This window comes from Oncorhynchus tshawytscha, linkage group LG06, assembly GCF_018296145.1.
Source record: "Oncorhynchus tshawytscha isolate Ot180627B linkage group LG06, Otsh_v2.0, whole genome shotgun sequence".
In the NCBI taxonomy this organism is placed as follows: Eukaryota; Metazoa; Chordata; class Actinopteri; order Salmoniformes; family Salmonidae; genus Oncorhynchus; species Oncorhynchus tshawytscha.
The window spans coordinates 42,678,448-42,697,101 of record NC_056434.1 but is presented as its reverse complement, the minus strand read 5'-3'; positions in this window follow the sequence as shown (position 1 = coordinate 42,697,101).

Below are 18,654 nucleotides of genomic sequence, written 5' to 3'. Positions count from 1 at the left end.
GGCAGATCATTTTAGAAAGATAGGGTCCAGATTGTCTAACCCTGTTGATTTGTAGGGGTCCAGATTTTGCAGCTTTTTCAGAACATCAGCTATCTGGATATGTGTATGTGGGCGAGTTGCTGTGGGGGGTGGAGGGCTGTTGATCAGGGTAGGGGTAGCCAGGTGGAAAGCATGGCCAGCCGTAGAAAAATTCTTATTGAAATTCTCAATTATAGTGGATTTAATGGGGTGACAGTGTTTCCTAGCCTCTGTGCAGTGGCCAGCTGGGAGGAGGTGCTCTTATTCTCCATGGACTTCACAGTGTCCCAGAACTTTTTTGAGTTAGTACTACAGGATGCAAATTTCTGTTTGAAAAAGCTAGCCTTAGCTTTCCTAACTGCTTGTGTATATTGGTTCCTAACTTCCCTGAAAAGTTGCATATCACGGAGGCTATTTGATGCTAATGCAGTACGCCACAGGATGTTTTTGTGCTGGTCGAGGGCAGTCAGGTCTGGAGTGAACAAAGGGCTATATCTGTTCCTGGTTCTACATTTTTTGAATGGAGCATGCTTATTTAAGATGATGAGGAAGGCACTTAAGATGGTGAGGAAGGCATCCTCGACTGACGGGATGAGGTCAATATCCTTCCAGGATACCCGGGCAGGTCGATTAGAAAGGCCTGCTTGCTGAAGTGTTTTAGGGTGCGTTTGACAGTGATGAGGGTTGGTCGTTTGACCGCTGACCCATTACGGATGCAGGCAATGAGGCAGTGATCGCTGAGATCCTGGTTGAAGACAGCAGAGGTGTATTTGGAGGACAAGTTGGTTAGGATGATATCTATGAGGGTGCCCGTGTTGACAGATTTGGGGTTGTACCTGGTAGGTTCATTGATCATTTGTGTGAGATTGAGGGCATCAAGCTTAGATTGTAGGATGGCCGGGTTGTTAAGCATGTCCCAGTTTAAGTCACCTAGCAGCACGCGCTCTGAAGATAGATGGGGGGCAATCAATTCACATATGTGTCCAGGGCACAGCTGGGGGAAGAGGGTGGTCTATAGCAAGTGGCAACGGTGAGAGACTTGTTTCTGGAAAGGTGTATTTTTAGAAGTAGAAGCTCGAATTGTTTGGGCACAGAGCTGGATAGCATGACAAAACTCTGCAGGCTATCTCTGCAGTAGATTGCCATTCCGCCCCTTTGGCAGTTCTATCTTGGCGGAAAATGTTATAGTTAGGGATGGAAATGTCAGGGTTTTTGGTGGTCTTCCTAAGCCAGGATTCAGACACGGCTAGGACATTCGGGTTGGCAGAGTTTGCTAAGGCGGTGAATAAAACAAACTTATGGAGGAGGCTTCTAATGTTAACATGCTTGAAACCAAACCGGGACTGGAGCTAGGCACTGCTGCGCCAGGATTGACCTCTACATCACCAGAGGAACAGAGAAGGAGTAGGATAAGGGTACGGCTAAAGGCTATAAGAACTGGTCGTCTAGTACATTTGGAACAGAGAGTAAAAGGAGCAGGTTTCTGGACGCGATAGAATAGATTCAAGACATAATGTACCGACAAATGTATGGTAGGATGTGAATACAGTGGAGATAAACCTAGGCATAGAGTGACGATGAGAGAGATATTGTCTCTAGAAACATAATTTAAACCAGGTGATGTCACCGCATGTGTGGGAGGTAGAACTGAATGGTTAGCTAAGGCATATTGAGCAGGGCTAGAGGCTCTACAGTTAAACAAGACAATAATCACTAACCAGAACAGCAATGGACAAGGCATATTGACATTAGGGAGAGGCATGCGTAGCCGGGTGATCATAGGGGTCCAGTGAGTAGTTAAGCTGGCTGGAGACATTCAGCCAGCCGGGGTGGGCTGGGGTTAGCAAGGGGCTAGCAAGCTAGCAGAAGGGCCTTAGAGGTGCGTCGTGACGGAAGAAGTCTATTGTAGCCTCCTCGTGCGGTTCTGTCGGCAGACCAGCTGTGATGGATTAGTAGGGTTCCTTGTAGTAAAGATGCCTATCTAACGCTATGGTGGTAAATTCCCACTTCCCAAATGGTTATGTACACAACATAAGAATTATCTTGCCTTTTTGGAGGGGTTGTTTGCTTTTCAATGTTTGAAGGATCATTGTGTTGATAGGCACTCTTCCTTGGCTCTTGGCAGCGACTGAACTGTAAATTAAGAGTTTATTTCCAAAACGCTATATCCACCAATTTTTCACATTTGTGTTTTCTTGTCAGAAATGATTGCTTATGTGTACCTTCATGTGTGTGTAAAAAAAGATATGTCTGAAAATTACTGTATTGAAAACCTCCCTGGTCTTTGATGTCACAAATGTATAATTTGCACATTTCTTTATAAAAAATGTAGTTGATTTTACATTTGACAGTGTAAAACAGTGTGTGAGGGGGATATACAGTGCCTTCAGAAAGTATTCATACCCCTTGACTTAATCCACATTTTGTTGTATTCTGAATTAAAAATTAATTTAAAAAAAAATTCTCACCCATCTATGCAAAATACCCCATAATGAAAACTGAAAATATGTTTTTATAAATGTTTGTAAATGTATTGAAAATGAAATACAGAAACATCACATTTACATAAGTATTCACACCCCTGAGTCAATACTTTGCAGAAGCACCTTTGGCAGCAATTACAGCTGTGAGTCCTTCTGGGTAAGTCTTTAAGAGCTTTTCACACCTGGACTGTGCAACATTTTCCCCTTATTCTTTTCAAAATTCTTCAAGCGCTGTCAAATTGGTTGTTGATCATGGCTAGACCACCATTTTCAGGTCTTCCCATATATTTTCAAGTAGATTTAAGTTTAAACTGTAACTCGGCCACTCAGGAACATTCACTGCCTTCTTGGTAAGCAACCCCAGTATAGATGTGGCCTTGTGTTTTAGGTTATTGTCTTGCTGAAAGGTGACCATCTCCCAGTGTCTGGCGGAAAGCAGACTGAACCAGGTTTTCCTCTAGGATTTTGCCTGCGCTTAGCTTCTGTTTTTTATGCTGAACAACTCCCCAGTCCTTTGCGATTACAAACATACCCATAACATGGTGCAGCCACCACTATGCTTGGAAATATGGAGAGTGGAACTCAGTAATGTGTTGTATTGGATTTGCCCCAGACATAACACTTTGTATTCAGGAGAAAAAGTTAATTGCTTTGTCACATTTTTTGCAGTATTACTTTAGTCCCTTGTTGCAAACAGGAAGCAGGTTTTGGATTTTTTTTTATTTGTACAGGCTTCCTTCTTTTTACTCTGCCAATTAGGTTAGTATTGTGGAGTAATTAAAATGGTGTTGATCCATCCTCAGTTTTCTCCTGTCACAGCCATTAAACTCATTAACTGTTTTAAAGTCACTGGACTCATGGTGAAATCCCTGAGTGGTTTTCTTCCTCTCCAGCAACTGAGTTAGGAAGGACGTCTGTATCTTTGTAGTGACTGGGTGTGTTGATACACCATCCCAAGTGTAATTAATAACTTCACCATACTCAAAGGGATATTGAATGTCAGATTTTTTTCTTCATCTACCAATAGGTACCCTTCTTTGTAAGGCATTGGGAAAGCTCCCTGGTCTTTGTGGGACCTTACAGATAATTGTATGTGTGGGTTACAGACAGTGGTGGAAAAAGTACCCAATTGTCATACTTGAGTAAAAAGCTAAAATACCTTAACAGAAAACGACTCAAGTAAAAGTGAAAGTTACCCGGTAGAATACTAATTGAATAAAAGTCTAAAATTATTTGGATTTATATATATTGAACTATCAAAAATTATACTTAAGTATCAAAAGTAAAAGTATAAATAATTTCAAATTCCTTATATTAACCAAAGCAGACTGCACCATTTACATTATTATTATTTTATTTTTTTACAGTTTACAGTTTTTTTTACAGGCCTGGGGCACACTCCAACACACATCATTTACAAACGAAGCATGTGTGTTTAATAGTCCGCCAGATCAGAAGCAGTAGCGATGACTAGGGACATTCCCTTGATAAGTGCGTGAATTGGACCCTTTTTTGTCCTGCTAAGCATTCAAAATGTAACGAGCACTTTTAGTTGTCAGAGGAAATGTATGGAGTAAAAATATATATATTTTTTAGGAATGTAGAGAAGTAATAGTAAAAGTTGTCAAAAATATAAATAGTAAAGTGAATACGAGTTAAGTAGTACTTGAAATAATTTTTACTTAAGTACTTTACACCACTGGTTACAGAGATGAGGTAGTTATTCAAAAATCATGTTATTAAACTCTGTTTCTGCACACAGGGTGATTCCATGCAACTTATTATGTGACTTGTTAAGAAAATCTTTACACCTGAACATATTTAGGCTTGCCATAATAAAGGGTATGAATACTCATTGACTCAAGACATTTCAGCTTTTCATTTGTAAACATGACAACAAAATATCTACATTAAATCCATTGTAAATTCAGGCTGTAAACAATCAAATGTGGAAAAAGCCATTTTTTAGCATTTCGAGAGAAAAAACTAATGATTATTTGTCTCTCTGAAATGAAACCAACAAGTGATAGATTTTAAACAAATACATGTATGTCATTTAACAACCCCATGACATAATTAGATAGTGAAAAAACACGCACATTTCTTTCATTATTTCTTTAAACAATAAAAGTTAATTAACCAACATTTCAGAACATGGATATATAGTGTTTTGGAATGAAACTCTTCTACCCACTGTATAGAGAAGCAGATGAATGAAGTTGGTAAGAGTATGACCACTGACCAACTGGGCCAGTCAGTCACCTGTGTCTAAAGATGTTCAAGTCACTACAATACCCCAAAAAACTGGATTGGTGCAATCCCTTCTTTGTTTCGGCAAATAAAAAAACCTGGAAATAACTTTTTAGTGTTCCTAAAATGTACACACCGTTATGGCCATGCATTGTTGGGAAAACATCATTTTACGACTATAGTAGTACATTACTCTGCCATGAAAGTTATTTGCAAATGTTGTTTTAACCTCAGACTCATGTCCCTGAGTTTGTTATATCCTGTAATTTGCCTTATGTCAAATTGGCCCGTTTTGAGGCCTTTGTGATACAAAAGACAGATGTCATAGGAAGGAGAAAAGTCAGTAAGTGAACGGTGAAGCATAAACAGGTACAGTCTCTCACTTCTAATTAACCCCACAGTGGGAGACTGAAGTTCATGGCTGCCTGGCCATTCTCTAACGTCTACCTGACCCCCTAAACATGGGGTAATGGTGATAACACACACATGCACTTGTCACACACACTTAACACACACATACACTTACAGTCTCTTTCTCACTCACTTTCTTTACGACCTAATTACGGCACCAGTGGAGTAACCACTGAGTCCCAGTTCCCATAGTAACTATAATGTGCAAGCTTTCACACTGTAAAAGTCCCCTTAATGACCCACCCACCTTATTTTATGGAAAATGCCTGCTTGCACGGTGCTGTGTGTGACAGAGATCAGATTTTACACAGAGTTCCTTGTGTGTCTTGGTCAGATGTTTTCACATTGTAGGAGTCTTCCAGAGGATCCCTGCAGAGCTCATAACCAGGGAGATTTGTTTCCCAACAGGAAAAACACAGCTGACAAAATCACTTAACAGTCAATCACCCAGTTCTCTGCAGCATATAGTGGGCGTGTTGAGCATTCAGAGTATCCAATACTTAATTATTCATCAACTTTTTGGGCAATCATTTTTTTGTGTTTTGTGTTAAATGTTTCTTTCCATGATTCGTGAAACACACTGTTATTATAACTGAGCTTTTAAAACAGAGAAGGCAAGTCACAAATGAGGTAGCTACACATTCATTCTGACTAGTTGTCCTTCCTTGTTGTGGCACTGGGCTGCGACCCCAGAGGGGCCTCCCTGATGTACTGAGGGTCCCCATGGACCAAAACACTGTAATTACATAGAACTTAAGGGCCACTCTGAGAATCGAAACAAGCTGCTCTGGGCAGTGCAACATATCCAGTTCTAGTGTCACAAAGATGGAAGAAGTGAAGTTTGTTTATTCAAGGGACGGCTCTTGGTAAGACCATCAAAATGTGTTTATTTGTTTTTAAACACCCTATGTGTTTACAATAACCCAGTGCCATTCCCCAGAAGTAATGGATAAAATGTGCATCTATCCACTTTGTTACGGCACGCCTTTGATAGCATTAACCTGTGAAGTCAATCAAACATTATGTTTCGGACATTTTTCTTTTGACTAAAAATGTAAACAAACAAAAAATCTAAAGGTGTATAAATGATTTTTTGTATTCTCCATTAACAGGATAAAATGCAGATGATAAAACACGAGAACCGATCAGGCCACAATCACATAAACACTAAAGCGGCAGGCCACATTATAGTAAATAGATTTGAAGCTGCAGGAGTTGGCACTTCTGAAGTGGGACAGTGTATTTGATCATCTACATCTACAGACTATCAGTAACATGTCAACTAACTATCTGCTAACTGTAATTCTAGCCCTAATCCTAACCTTAAACCTTATCCTAACCCTAACATTAACTCTTACCCTAAACCTAACCCAAACTGTAACCCTAGCAAGCAGTTGCTTATGTATTGAAATGTATTGATTGTTTGACGGACTATGCGGTCTATCCAAATAAAATGTGACCAACTAAATTACTGACATAACAAGAGGAAAACTGCAGATGCACTACCCAATTTTGAATTTGCATCTTGTGCATTCTACTATTATAAAGTTGTAATAGTAAAATGCACAAGATGCAAATTCGAAATTGGGTAGTGCATCTGCAGTTTTCCTCTTGTTATGTCAGTCATTGCAGGGTGGCGGGTAGCATAGTGGTTAGAGGGTTGGGCCAGTAACCGAAAGGTCGCTGGTCTGAATACCTGAGGCTGAGTCACTGGCTTACTGGTGCTCTTCCATGCCGTCCCTAGGAGGGGTGCGTCACTTGAGTGGGTTGAGTCATTGACGTGGTCTTCCTGTCTGGGTTGGCGCCCCCCCTTGTGCAGTGGTTGTGCAGTGGCGGAGATCTTTGCGGGCCTTACTCGGCCTTGTCTCAGGATGGTAAGTTGGTGGTTGAAGATATCCCTCTAGTGGTGTGGGGGCTGTGCTTTGGCAAAGTGGGTTTGATTATATCCTGCCTGTTTGGCCCTGTCCGGGGGTATCATCGGATGGGGCCACAGTGTCTCCTGACCCCTCCTGTCTCAGCCTCCAGTATTTATGCTGCAGTAATTTATGTGTCGGGGGCTAGGGTCAGTCTGTTATATCTGGAGTATTTCTCCTGTTTTATCCGGTGTCCTGTGTGAATTTAAGTATGCTCTCTCTAATTATCTCTTTCTCTCTCTTTCTTTCTTTCTCTCTCTCTCGGAGGACCTGAGCCCTAGGACCATGCCTCAGGACTACCTAGCATCATGACTCCTTGCTGTCCCCAGTCCACCTGGCCATGCTGCTGCTCCAGTTTCAACTGTTCTGCCTGCGGCTATGGAATCCTGACCTGTTCACCGGACCTGTCCCCGACCTGCTGTTTACAACTCTCTAGAGACAGCAGGAGTGTAGAGATACTCTCAATGATCGGCTATAAAAAGTCAACGGACATTTACTCCTGAGGTGCTGACCTGTTGCACCCTCGACAACTACTGTGATTATTATTATTTGACTATGCTGGTCATTTATGAACATTTTGTCACGTTTTATCAAGGTGGGTGGAATCAGGCACAGAGAGCAGGTTTCAGTGATTCGAACAGTTTATTCTCCGGCGCACAAAAAACACGGTCAACCCAACACACAGGGTGAATAATCCAACACAGGATCAAAATAGACCGGAGAATAAAACACAAGTGCTACACCAAATGACACGAATACAAAAACAATCCCGCACAAAACAAGGGCGGGACAACCTACTACATATAAGGACGTTAATTAAACTAAAATACACACAGGTGAAACTAATAATACAAAACCAACAGACAAACGAAAAAGGGATCGGTAGTGGCTAGTAGGACGGTGACGACGACCGCCGAGCACCGCCCAAATAGGCAGGAGAGCCAACTTCGGCAGAAGTCGTGACACATTTGAACATCTTCGCCATGTTCTGTTATAATCTCCACCCGGCACAGCCAGAAGAGGACTGGCCACTCCTCATAGCCTGGTTCCTCTCTAAGTTTCTTCCTAGGTTTTGGCCTTTCTAGGGAGTTTTTCCTAGCCACTGTGCTTCAACACCTGCATTGCTTGCTGTTTGGGGTTTTAGGCTGGGTTTCTGTACAGCACTTTGAGATATCAGCTGATGTAAGAAGGGCTATATAAATACATTTGATTGGATTAGAATACCTGAGCCAACAAGGTGAAAAATCTGTCGATGTGCCTTTGAGTAAGGCACTTAACTCTCATTTGCTCCAGGGGTGCCGTACTACTATGACTGACACTGTAAAACAACACATTTCACTGCACCTATCTGGTGTATGTGACAATAGCATGAGTGTACAAAATATTAGGAACACCTGCTCTTCCATGACTTAGACTGACTAGGTGAAAGCTATGATCCCTTGTTGATGTCACCAGTTAAATCCACTTAAATCAGTATAGATGAAGGAGAGGAGACAGGTTAAAGAAGGATTTTTAAGTCTTGAGACAATTGAGACATGGATTGTGTATGTGTGCCAATCAGAGGGTGATTGAAGAAGACAAAATATTTAAGGGTCTTTGAACGGTGTATGGTAGTAGGTGCCAGGCGCACCGGTTTGAGTGTGTCAACAACTTCAGTGCTGCTGGGTTTTTCATGCTCAACAGTTTCCCGTGTGTATCAAGAATGGTCCACCACCCAAAGGACATCTAGCCAACTTGACACAACTGTGGGAAGAATTGGAGTCGACATGAGCCAGCATCCATGTGGAACTCTTTCGACACCTTGTAGGATCCATGTACCGACGAAAGGTGTTCCTAATGTTTTGTACACTCAGTGTATATACAGTACAGTATAAATAGAGGGGTGTGAACTGTCATGGACGGTGCTTGTGTCCATAGAAATAGACGTGTTGTGGTTATAAGTGAGGTTTAAAGGGGACATTATGTGATGCGAGTTGTGCTGGTGTGGAATATTTCTACTCCAGTTTGTGCTGCCCCTCTTGTCGCTATCTCTCTCTCTCTATCTCTCTCTCACACACACACACTCTCTCACTCTCCCTTTCTCCAGATGGGTGGTTGGCAGTTGCACGGCCCACAGAATCGGGATCGGAGCATGTGCATTGCGTGATGATGGAGGAAAAATGGCTGTGCTCACATTCCAGGACATTGCCTCTGGCAAATGGTCATCTCAATAGCTTCTGGGTTCCAGTTGAAAGGTTTATCTGCCACCTTTGGCTCCTTGAGTCCTTGTCCCCCAGCTGCTTGTCAAGCTCCTGCCAGCAAGGATATGAATGGATACAAATGGATACAAAATTTGATTTGATTTGTTAAAAAATAGTATAGGATAAGCATTATCTGGACTTATCTGGTAATGTATTGTAAAATATGTGACTTTTCTTTGGTGTGCCCAATTCTTATATATACTGAACAAAAATATAAATGCAACATGCAACGTAAAAAAAAAAAATCATATTAGGAAATCAGTCAATTGAAATAAATTCATTAGGCGCAAATCTATGAATCTCACATGACTGGGCAGGAGTGCAGCCATGGGTGGGCCTTGGAGGGCATAGACCCACCCACTTGGCAGCCAGGCCCAGATAATCAGAAAGATGTTTTCCCCTCAAAATGGCTTTATTCTAGACAGAAATACTTCTCAGCATCCTACACCCGCCTCAGCTGATCCCGCAGGAGAAGAAGCTGGATGTAGAGGTCCTGGGCTGGCATGGTTACACTTGGTCTGCGGTTGTGAGACCAGTTGGACTTACTGCCAAATTCTCTAAAACTACGTTGGAGGCGGCTTATGGTAGAGAAGTGAACATTCAATTCTTGGGCAACAGCTCTGGTGGACATTCCTGCAGTCAGCATGACAATTGCTCGCTCCCTCAAAACTTGAGAAATCTGTGGCATTGTGCTGTGTGACAAAACTGCACATTTTAAAGTGGCCTTTTATTGTCCCCAGCACAAGGTGCACCTGTGTAATGATCCGGCTGTTTAATCAGCTTCTTGATATGCCACACCTGTCAGGTGGATGGATTATAACAACTTTGTGCACAGCATTTGAGAGAAATACCCTTTTTGTGCTTATGGAATCACAAGGGATTTTTTTATTTCAGCTCAAACATGGGACCAACACTTTACATGTTGCGTTTATATTTTTGTTCAGTGTATATTTTGTTATACAGCATGAGGAACCTGAATTTTGACTTACCATGAAAAATGCTTTCTTGCTAAATGTCAGCAGCATGTTCAATGAAGCCCAAAGGCCCTAAAATGCCCTCAATTTTCACTTACCTCAGAGTACATTTGTGACCAATATGTACAATGGATATTACTTTAATGGTTTTTAAAGTAGCTTCCCATAGATTGAACATCAACTAGCAGCATAGAGCGCCGTTGTTCACAAACAGCTTAATGTTAAAAACAGGGAAATTGAACTCGCTGACCATGTAATCTAATACAAGCAAATCCCATTTAAGAAGCTATATGAGCCGACTTGGAGGAGTCCCTATAGAGTTTTTAGGGTAGTAAAATCAAAGCCCTTTCCACCCTGTAATCAACAGTTAGTGTGAAAGCTTAACTCCTGAGTATACGCTCAGAGCCACTGGACGTTGACACACTCCCAGAACGGGAAACACATTGACATCTGGACATTCACTAAAGGATCTAGAGATATTAAAGATACACATAGTTATAGATGTTTTGCTACTATTCTTTGTGTAACTTCACACCACATTCACCAACACCATATACAAATAAGAACATCAACATACTTTAAAAGCCCAGTGCAGTCAAAAAAGTGATTTGTCTGTGTTATATATATATATACATATATCCACACTATGAGGTTGGAATAATACTGTGAAATTGTGAAAAAACGATGATAGTGTAAGAGCTGTTTGAAAAGACAGCCTGAAATTTCAGCGGGTTTTGGTAGGAGGGAGTTGTGGCCTTCCATGATGACATCACAATGCAGTAAATTAGTTAATTAGTAATAGACCAATCATTTTTTATATTTTACCTTTATTTAACTAGGCAAGTCAACAAATTCCTATTTTCAGTGACGGCCTAGGAACAGTGGGTTAATTGCCTTGATTTTTTGACAGATTTTTACCTTGTCAGCTCGGGGATTCGATCTTGCAACCTTCCGGTTACTAGTCCAAGAAAGGAAGAAATAAGAAAGGAGTTTCAAACCTCTGCCAATGACAGCTAAGTTTCAGTTTTCCACTCTCAGACAGTCCTAGCAAAATTATTACTTGAGAAATTCCTTTTTACTAAGAAGCTATTTTTGTATTATTTTTGACAATTCTATTTGAAAACAAATCATAGTAAAGTACTTAATTGTTACCCAGAAATGATTGAATATAGAGAAGAAAAAACATCTGCATTCAACCTTTAAAGTAAACAGAATTAGACGTAGTGTACAAACAGAAGGGTAGAGACAGTATTACTGTCACGGCCGTCAAAAGAAGTGGACCAAAGTGCAGCGTGGTAAGCGTACATTTTACTTTAAAATGTCACCAACAAGAGAAAGCCACAACCGTGACATTTACAGGGCTAAGTGCCACTAACAAAGTTAACTACCCACACTGAAGGAGGGGGGGGGGAAGGGCTACCTAAGTATGATTCCCAATCAGAGACAACGATAGACAGCTGTCCCTGATTGAGAACCATACCCGGCCAACACATAGAAATAAAGAAACATAGAAAACAAAACATAGAATGCCCACCCCACATCACACCCTGACCTAACCAAATAGAGAAATAAAACATCTCTCAGAGGTCAGGGCGTGACAATTACCTCCACAACTTATTATAATCAGATAACTAAGCGATGCACCAGATGTGATATAATTGACTTCTCTGACTGGCCAGTCGGTCCCATCAGCGGTGATGGAGATCTGTGTTGCCACCAGCTGTGATATAGGAACATCATCACCACCATATCCCCTGGGCCATGCAGGACCTGTTCTCTGCTGAAGGGCTCTACTAGTGAACCTCCGATTCACATTACAAGCCTCCCTGCAGTGACAGTGACAAATCAAATCAAATCAAATCCAATTTTATTTGTCACATACACATGGTTAGCAGATGTTAATGCGAGTGTAGTGAAATGCTTGTGCTTCTAGTTCCGACAATGCAGTAATAACGAACAAGTAATCTAACTAACAATTCCAAAAAAACTACTGTCTTATACACAGTGTAAGGGGATAAAGAATATGTACATAAGGATATATGAATGAGTGATGGTACAGAGCAGCATAGGCAAGATACAGTAGATGATATCGAGTACAGTATATACATATGAGATGAGTATGTAAACCAAGTGGCATAGTTAAAGTGGCTAGTGATACATGTATTACATAAGGATGCAGTCGATGATATAGAGTACAGTATCTACGTATGCATATGAGATGAATAATGTAGGGTAAGTAGTTTTTTGTCAAGATGTTGTCTTTTTTTATGGTCCTGCGCTGCACTCAGCACCTATATCCGTGCTTTTGACATGAGATAACAATTGATTGAATACTGAATTGTCAGAGGCAGAGCACGTCATTTGAAGGACACTTGGTTAGACAGCCAATGTATCATGAAGTACAATTTAGGCTACAGCACAAGCCTTCTATGCCATTTTGTTCATTCCTTTGCCAACACCATATTACAGTTTCTCTGCTAAACGTAAATGTTATGGTGTGGTTATGGTTATGTACATTATAATATAACATCACAACCAACCACACTCACGGAGGGAGAGAAAACCATTAGGCTATCCCACCTTCTGTTCTTTACAGTCACATGCACTTTCCGCAGATCATAAAACATAGTTATCTCTTTCATAGAAACAATGTTAGACTTTATGTACTCTGAAAGATTTAGAACATGTTTTGTAAAATGCCACTTATTTTGCCAGACTAAAGTTTGTGAGCATAAGCAAAGCCATTTGTTTATTGAGTTGAATAGGCTGATGAAAGCAGCCTATCTCTAAAGGGTCACTCATCTCTCATAAGTGAACACTCATTAAATCCGGGTCCGAATGAAGAAATAATAGGATTGTATTGTGAAATATGCAAACGGAAAACATATACCCGCAATCAACCATAGAAATATAATCCATAGATGGCAGTTCCCATTCAAGTCAGGACTGGCAACATTGCTCGTGCACACATGAGTTTCACAGTCAAATTGCCAGGGTAAGAGGTTACAAAACCCTTCTGTGAATGATATGTCTATGGCCAGACTGCAACAAGCTGTAGCCTATATTTGTTGAGCATGCTGCCCAAACTGTGGCCTTTCCGACATTAGGCATAATGGTAAAAACTGGTAATTGCAAAAATAAAGGAAGCACTTGAGTAAACAAGGGATAGAAAGTATATGTTATGTTGTGGGGTGTATTTTCCAGGCATGGTTCACTTGTAGAATCTATGCCAAGGCGCATTGAAGCTGTTCTGGCAGCTTGTGGTGGTGCAACATCCTTTTAAGACACTTTATGTTGGTGTTTCCTTCATTTAGGCAGATACCTGTATGTGCTTGTGATAAAACGTAATAAAGTATTGATTTTATGTGGCTAAATTATGCTCTCTGGTGTATTTTGAACATTGAGAGCGAGCTCCTGTGTGTAACGTCTGCTTCCAACTCACACTCTCAAACATGTAGATCCCCTGAACGCAGCTCACTTTCCAGCCCACTTTCCAGCTCACACTCTCAAACACGTAGATCCCCTGAACGCAGCTCACTTTCCAGCCCACTTTCCAGCTCACACTCTCAAACACATAGATCCCCTGAAAGCAGCTCACTCGCCAGATCCCATTCACCTGAATTCTAATCAGCTGTTCACACACCTGTATGTCATTATCACACAGTATTTAGTTAAGGTCTTTGCACCCCGTCATTGTGAGGTATTGTTTGTTTTGTGACACGCTTCTTTCGGAGCGCTGTACTCTTCCGGTGAATGATGGTTTTTTGCCTGCCTCACTAATGACACCTTTTGCCCATTCACTGCCTGTACTTTAGCCTATTGGAGATCCTGTTATCAACCTATTGCCTGATCTCCCGGACTAAGTTGCTAGTCTTTTCCCTGCCTGTACTGTTGCCATTTTGGACCCCCTGTGTAGGAACTTCTGCCTGACCCTGGACCCAGCTACCTGCCTCCTCCTGTGGTCCTTTGCAAGAAACACCTGCTGCCCCCTGCGCTTGAAACCAGCTCTCTGTCTCCCATTATGTTCATTACACTGTGGTTGGATAAAAAATTATAATGAAAAAAATTACATAATTGAAAAGAACATAATTTGGGCTGTAATGAGCCCCAACATTCAAATCATTAGGTCATCACACCATTGATACAGCTACGGTCACTAATAATTGATCAAATCCCAGGGTGGGACACTTTTTGGCCTGGGGACATTATTTGGCATGACAGGCCCCTACCTCCTTTCCTCCCCCATCTGATGATTAGCAGAGCACTACAGATAAACTGTGTACTTTATATATAATATATACAGTATACATTTTCTTGACATTGAGACTGGTGTTTTGCGGGTACTCTTTAATAAAGCTGCCAGATGAGGACTTGTGAGGCGTCAGTTTCTCAAACTAGACACGCTAACGTACTTGTCCTCTTGCTCAGTTGTGCACCGGGGCCTCCCACTCCTCTTTATATTCTGGTTAGAGCCAGTTTTCACTGCTCTGTGAATGGAGTAGTACACAGCGTTGTACGAGATCTTCATATTCTTTGAAATTTCTGGCATGGAATAGCCATCATTTCTCAGAACAAGAATAGACATGAGTTTCGGAAGATAGTTATTTGTTTCTGGCCATTTTGAGCCTGTAACTGAACCCACAGATGCTGATGCTCCAGATACTCAGCTAGTCTAAATAAGGCCAGTTTTATTGCTTCTTTAATCAGAACTACAGTTTTCAGATGTGCTAACATAATTGCAAAAGGGTTTTCTATTGATCAATTAGCATTTTAAAATGATACATTTGGATTAGCTACCACAATGTGCCATTGGAACACAGGAGTGATGTTTGCTGATAATGGGCATCTGTACGCCTAATGTATGTAGATATTCCATTCAAAATCAGCCGTTTCCAGCTACAATAGTAATGTCTACACTGTATTTCTGATCAATTTGATGTTGTTTTAATGGACAAAAAATGTGCTTTTCTTTCAAAAACAAGTACATTTCTATGTGACCCCAAACTTTTGAACGGTAGTGTACATAAAAATAAAAATAATTCAGCCCGTAAACCCCTGCATTAATCCGGCCTTTGTTTGCATGCACAGTGGTGTGGTCTACTTTTATACACAGTACTGTCTTACAGTATTTGTCCCTGTGAGCAAACACACTACAGGTAGCAGCCGGCAAAAAAAGAAAAAAAAGAACAGTTGACTTTATGAAGACTTTGGTTTACAAAGGTGCTGAACTTTAGTATGTACATACAGTAAGTGATGGTTGTACGACATTACACCATAAAATTCTTCCCAGTACTTTATCATTTGTTTTAATGGATTAGATTGCAACCTCTTGCTCAACAAGCAAACCTCTGGATTAATGATGTAGTAGCACTCGGGAATGTCTGGGCTTATTCAAGGTCCCCAGCCACGTCTGTGGGCTGACGGAGCCTCGGAGGACACCTTGCACCTGAGTCTCAGCCAGTAAGAGGGGAAAGCCACCGCAGTTACAACAATAAACACCGGGTGATTGGACGACAACTGACTTCAGACAAATGGGCCATGCCTGATTGGCTCTGATTGAGCTAATTAAAGTCTATTTGATATGAGGGTTTAATACATGGTGACCATGGTGACCTGCTTTTAATGGGAGAGTGGTTCACAGAACCAAACTAAGGAGGTAAGAATGGAAGGAAAAGCTGATGATTATAACAGTGAGGTCTGACTCTACCTCGTCAGTCACATGTTGGCCTAGCATAGATTATAACTATGATGAAAAAAAATATAGTATACAAATATAGTATGTACACCTCTCATCATCAGTCCTTTGCAGAGGGCACATACTGTGAATATATATATTTCTTAATCTACAAGGGCTCCCAAGTGGCTAGAGGTGTCACTACAGGCCCTGGTTCAATTCCAGGTTGTATTACAACCGGACGTGATCGTCCGGGTTTGGCTGCGGTAGGTCGTCATTGTAAATAAGAATTTGTTCTCAACTGACTAGCCTTGTTAAATAAAATAATAAATACTGTAACAAAATATGTTCACTGTATGTGATCATTCATGCAGGTAGATACATTTTTAGATACCCATTCAATCTGTATCACAGAATTCCCTTGCCATACCCTGGTTGGGAATGCATTTTAGTCATACTGACTTCCAACTCATACAGTTGTGGGAGACCTGCCAGCAGAAAAGATGTAGTGGGATAATGGAGTGTGGTAATGCAATCACTTCTGCATTAAAATGGGCCCATACAGAGGCAGAAAAAGCCTGGCATGGTTAGCTTGATTTACAGTAAATCAGGAGCAGGGAGGGAGATTCCCATTTTGCATGGAGGATTTCCACAGAACGCCACTGTAACCCCACTGTATATTGTAATTCACATCTATGCTAGTGGCCACTAGTTATGGTCCTTCCACTACAATAAGCTTCACTACAGTAATAAATACTACACTGTATACCAAGTATACCCAGCATGGACTCTACAAGATGTCGAAAGCGTTCCATGTTGACTTCAATGTTTCCCACAGTTGTGTCAACCCAGCAGCGTTGCAGTTCTTGACACAAACCGGTGCGCTTGGCACCTACTACCATACCCTGTTCAAAGGCACTTACATATTTTGTCTTGCCCATTCACCATCCGAATGTCACACATACACAATCCATGTCTCAATTGTCTCAAAGCTCAAAAATCCTTCTATAACCTGTCTCCTCCCCTTCATCTACACTGGTTGAAGTGGATTTAACAAGTGACATCAATAACGGATCATAGCTTTCACCTGGATTCACCTGGTCAGTCTATATCATGGAAAGAACAGATGTCCTTAATGTTTTGTATACTCAGTATGTATTTAGTGGGACTAAATTTACAGTGTATTCCTTTCTGTCAGCATCTGAACATAAGTACCCTTCTTTGTCTTCATTTTACTGTCTGAATGAAAGCTGTTGGCTCCTGAAGTTACAGTTGGTAGAGGCTCCATGAAGAGGTTTTAAGTGAACTGTCATTTGACAATGTTTTGAAAGAAATGGCGACTGATTTCCACTCAAATGGTTCCATCCATGTGTTGTTTAATGGTTATGCTTTTTAGATTTGTCGAGGATTGTAGAGGATTTCTGTTTCACATAGTGGATCTGATTCTCACGCTGATAACAATGGCTTTACAAGTAGCAGTACCATGTTAGCCAACAACAAGGCCAGATGTTAACACACTTCATGGAGGAACGTAATTGACCAAAGGGAAAGTGGAAACAGACATGTAGATCAGTGTTGCTTCCTTTGTTACAAAGCCATGTGTGTCGTCTTCCAGCGAAGCCTGGACTGTGAGGCTTGGCAGCAGGACAAACCCAGCCTCCGTAACAGTCTCAGAAGGGACGTGGAAATATAGGCTGTGTTACATGTTCCTTGGGAACATCTAGGTACATGATGTCATAGCGAGACAGATAAGTGAACAATATGGTCAAAGTCTGTTAAAATCCATCCCGTAAATCTTTATAATGTAATGTGACGTTAGTCAATGGTGTGTGCCATATCAATCTGAGCACTTTTCCCCACCAGTGCCCTCCAATAAGAGGGGCTAGGACATGAGCTAAACAAGCCATAGTCCGGCAGACTGCATTCCGGATCCGGACCTAGACGCAGAACAGGGTTTATTACGGACCACGGGTCCCAACAAAGAAAAACTTGAATGTCCCAAACGTTGTGAGCTCGAATCTCATCACAGACAACTTTAGCATTTTAGTTAATTAGCAACTGTTCATCTACTTACTACTTTTGAACTACTTAGCATGTTAGCTAACCCTTCCCCCAAACCTTTAACCTAACCCCTAATCTTAACCCTAACTCCTACCTAACGTTAGCGAGCTAGCTACCTAGCTAGAAATCATACCCTTTGCAAATTCGTAACATATTGTACGCTTTGAATTTCGTAACATATTGTACTTTTTGCAAATTTGTAACATATAATACAAATTGTAATTCATAACATATAATTCGTGATGAGTGATGGACATCCACAAATGAATACATACCATACCAAACGCAACATATCATAATAAATTAAGTATCATGCATTTACGTACAGAGTAATACGAAAGGCTCCGAAACCAGGTTGTTGCAAATTGACCTATAAAGCAAGTATTGTATTATATCTTCATGTCATAGGCCTAAATGGAAGTCAATTGCATGTTTCTTTATGTATCAAGTAGCTAAGTATTAGCATATTAGTGAACGTGTCAGACTACAGCAATAAAACACATGTCAAAACGAATTAGCATTAGGCCTTCATTGTGGTTTAGGTATAGCCTACTGATGTTGCGTGTGACAAAACACCGATAAATTACCGAGGCCACCAGACTGTTAAACAGCCACCACTAACATTGAGTG